Source organism: Epinephelus lanceolatus, chromosome 4, assembly GCF_041903045.1.
Source record: "Epinephelus lanceolatus isolate andai-2023 chromosome 4, ASM4190304v1, whole genome shotgun sequence".
NCBI lineage: Eukaryota > Metazoa > Chordata > Actinopteri > Perciformes > Serranidae > Epinephelus > Epinephelus lanceolatus.
The window spans coordinates 27,909,047-27,913,716 of record NC_135737.1 but is presented as its reverse complement, the minus strand read 5'-3'; positions in this window follow the sequence as shown (position 1 = coordinate 27,913,716).

The following is a 4,670-nucleotide window of genomic DNA, read 5'->3' as shown; positions in this document are numbered from 1 at the left end:
ACCAAAGAGTATCAATGTTAGTTCTTTGCAGTTACCATACCCAGTAGCTGAAATGGAAAAATGAAGTAACTGTGGAAAACGAGATGCAAAGTGTCCTGTGTTGCTCGTAGCTGGGCTTTGAGAGCAAGCCGGTTGTTCAGCAATAATACCACTTGAAAATGTTGTGTAATGTGTGAAAATTACTGTGTTGGGGATTGTTATACTATGTTTGACAGAACAAATGGCTACGTGATGTCTCCCATGATAAAATAACAAGGAGTAATACATTTAACTGACAACAAAAATGTGCATAAAAACACAAAGCATGAATCAATATAATGATTTTTGTGCATTATAGAAACATAATGATATTGAGATCAAATTATCAAACTGATCAAAATAACTCTTTAACTGACATTGGATTTTATATGCCGTCTGTCATTAATGCATCACTGACCATAAATCCACCCCTCCTGAGAAAAACTCCACTCAGATCATTTCCATGCTGTCAGAACTGGTTTTATGATTTTATTGATTACCTCTAATGTATGGCTTTATCTGGTCCCACTACATTTCAGCCCTTTGAACCTCATATAATATGAGCCTGTCAGCTTTGGGATGAATTTTCCTCAGGCTACACTGAAAATGAGGAAAACAGAAACTTTCATTATTACTTACAGAAGCATAGAAATGACAGGCCTGGAAATGAAAATAATAATATTAACAGCTGTAACAAGATATTTTTAATGTTTTTACAAGATATTTTCATTCTATTAAAAAAAATTGAATAAAAAAGAAACTTTTCTTGTTATAATGATATTATTACTTATTTATTACTTATTCATTTAAACATTTTGCATGAATACATGATAACTTATCATATTGTTATAATGTGAAGCTCAGGTTTTAATGAGGAAATGTTGTTGGAGAATGGCTACACTGAGGAGTATGTCTCATCTACAGGACCTGATAAAGCTCTGCTTCATGCTTGGTTTGAGAAATGAAGAGATTTTGCTGTTATGGAGCACAGTGGATGATACTGTAATATGTATGCGTACTGTATGCCTACACTAAGAAGGATTTTAAAGATTTTCTGTCAAAATCAGCGGGGAGCAGGGAGAGGCACACATAGAAACAGCTTTAACTGAGAATTGTTAGTTCAGCTGAAGTTCAGAAAGTACTCTGCAAGTGATACATTTTCATGTGAGTGCTCTGATTAATGAATGCATCTGATTAGGAGGCAATTTGAGAGGGGGCTGAGCAAATGCATCCAAAAATATCTATAATGTTTTTCTGGCCTGGTAGTTCTACGCTTAAGTAATTGACCTTTTGCTAAGCTCCGCCCCTTTGTGATGGTCCGACAAGTTGTCAGCATGGAGCCCACACTGTAACTAACTGCATTCCCTGAAGAAATATTATCATATTTTCGGAGAAATGAAACAGTGATTGCAGAGAGAAGCAGACAGAAGGGTCTACAGTCTGTGTTTTAAGGATATATCCAGGATGTCAAACTGACTCAGCAGCAACAACAGGTTAAAAAGACAAAGATAGTTAGAAGCTAAAGCCCAACTATAGGCTACAGATCACAGTGTACAAGTGAACCACCACACAAGACAATGAATATAAAGGGAAACTTCGCTGATATTGAACCAGCTGTGTGGCATCACAGTGTGTGCAGATGAACAATGTTTGGCTTCGCCCCTGTGCTGCTGCCAGCACCTGGACCTCTGCCGCCGGACTGACAGGGATCTCCGGGGGAGGTCAAACAACGTTCATGCGATGACACAGAGCTGGTTGAATATCAGCAAAGTTTCCCTGCTTCCCTTCACTGGTTCCTGTACAGCAGGGTCGGCCTTTGTTTCACTGTTATAATCATTACAAAGCAAAAGCAGCATGTGTATACATTCAGTAGGCTATATCTTCAGTAGCTAGCTAGCTAACCCTACACTTTTCAGGGTTTGATTTTGGTTTTGGAACAGGGAAGAAACGTTTATCTTTTTCCAACCTCTCCAGGTAACGAGTATCATTAATATACAACATGTCCCAGGCACAACATTTAGCTCCAAATCCACAAAAACATCCACAACAAACAATGGAGCACAGCTGTGTTGTTGTTGTTGTTGTGTTGGACCCTCGTCTGAGCCGGCCTGATGTTACGTTATGATTGGGCAGTCTGGTGTCCAGGGGCTGTACTTAACAAAGGGTCAGTTGCCTTTTACTTTAAAACTTTTTGTATTGTTCTGTCATGCTATTTTTTAATTATTAAAAACTGTCTATAATTTTTTATCAATAGAATTAGATTTTACTTGCAAAAAAGTATAATGCTGAAGTCTGAATAGAGTTTAATTGTTGATTAAGTAAACAATCCAAACACTTTGAATTTAATAGATAAACTAAAAGTATAAATATTGAAAAAAGCCGTTAATTCACTGACTCTGAAGCTACTTTTGGGAGTCTGGTTTCTCACAATAATCTATGCACCCTATGAGCATATTTACACCATCAACAGATATGAGAGAAAACAATTCCTACATTACTGACACACTTTAACAGTGAAGACATAAATGCACTGTCGGTGTTTAAAAGGCTAAGTGCAGTGCAGTGGTGAAAGTGCTGCCCAAATAGCCACTGAACAGGACTGATATGCTGTGCAGAGTTGCAGTTTAACAGTTCCTAGAATATGAACGGGCATATCTGATGTCCCATTTCAGGCACTGTCATAGAGGCGCGCATCCCCTGATGTGAAATAGGTTGTTAATGGGGCATGGAAAAAAAACTCTTAACTGTGGCTGAAAATCTGACTTGTGGAACTGGCGGCATTGACAGCTGCATAGCATTTGCTGAGGCACAGTTACAGCACAGTATATGCTCTACTGAGTGCCATGTAGCATTGGGTTGGAGTTGAACTGTGGAACAAGTCGCTGGAGCAAGATGGAAAAATCAGCCACACAAAAATAGACGTGTACATAAATATGTTGCACTCAAGCCATGTCATCTGAGAGTCTGCCTCTGTCTCTCAGCCATCTGTTGTTGTGCGGGTGAAGTCTGTATGCCTTGATTTATGTTTGCATGACCACGTCTGGCTTGAAACACACCATATTTGCGCGAGAGCCATTACGTAATTAGGCAGCACACTGACACGGCAATAGGCATTATTGACAAAGTCTTAAATCCCCAATGAGCTGCAGCCATGTGTGGGTGGGATGGATGTGAATGAGGCTGCTGATACTGAAATGGCAGGACAAGGGTACAGTCACCTCACTATGATGCGAACAAGAGTGCGTGGTGCAACTCACAATGGATGACACATTTATGCTGAAGTCAGAGAGTGGGTGCATCCCTACTGGCTTATTGATTGAAGGAAGCTGGCAAGGTGCACTAACAGGGAATCAAATTCACTGACAAATCAGAACATGGAGAGTCAGCAATTTCCCTCATTAGCATTCAAAGCATTTTTCTATTGACAGCTGTTTTGGCATGGGCTCTCTTATTCACTTGTCAACCTGAGAGGTTCCTTTTCTGTGAGACAGCTGGTGTGAACTCCACACTGAACTTTGCGAACCGAAATCAGAGATCGCTCATCACCGTGAGTAAATCTCCAATTATTCTGTCAGTCTCATAGTGAGAGTTAAAGGCCCCTAATTAGCTTTTTTAACAGTAAGTGATGAGGTCATACACTGACACACAATAACAGTTACAGTTATACATGAAAGGTTTTCTGTGTTTCTCAACTCCTCCGGGCTCCTCGCACTTATCTGAAAACAGTGACACACAATTCTGGGCACTGTTCAGGATTTAGAAATATTTCAAACCAAACCAATGACAGTTTGCTCATGGTGCCAGGCCAGGGTCAAGCAAACATGATCAAACCACACCTACACAGTCCCGATGAAGCATGAGCTGAGGTTTTGATTGGCAATCGGTAATAAAACATAATAAGGGGGGAACTATTTTCAGTCTACAATCTACCTCGAAGGGGGTTTATGGGGAATCACCCACAGGAAATAAAAAAGGAAACTGGAGCATTTTGAAACAATAATCTTTGATCAGGAGTTCTTAAAGTTCTGATGATTGCGTGTCGTTTTGTTCCCTTTACACATCGTACATATCCCACATAATCATGAGCCAGTGATTTAAACCCTTTTGCTCCTTGGGGAGCATAGGTCATTCATGAACTTTCTCCAGCTGGTTCGGTGTCGGGCGATCTTCTCTGCTTCCTTCCAGGATGTTCTTGATTCCTTGAGTTCTGCCTCGACAGACCTTCTCCAGGTGTTCTTTGGTCTTCCAGGCTTTCTTATCCCCTGTTGGTTCCAGGATAAGGACTGTCTGGTTGTGTTGAAAGGGGGTTTCCTCAAGGTGTGGCCAATCCAGCCCCATTCCCTGCGTTTGACTTGTGCTTCAAGTGATTCTTGTTGTCTGATTTGCCAGACCTCTTCATTTGTTATTGTATTATCATGAACCAGTAGTTTGTGTATCACCCACATATTTGGGAAGGCTTTAATCATGTGACCAGTGCACTGACGGGAGTAAATAAGGAAGTGGTCCCTTAAAGACACAGGTTGGGGTGGTGGATGGGTCACGAAACACTTTTCCCAGGAGACTGCTGTTTGGAACAGTGTGAAGTTATTTTAAGGTACATTATCACTATGTATCTTTTCCTAAACCCAAGCTCTGTACTTTACATTCAATAT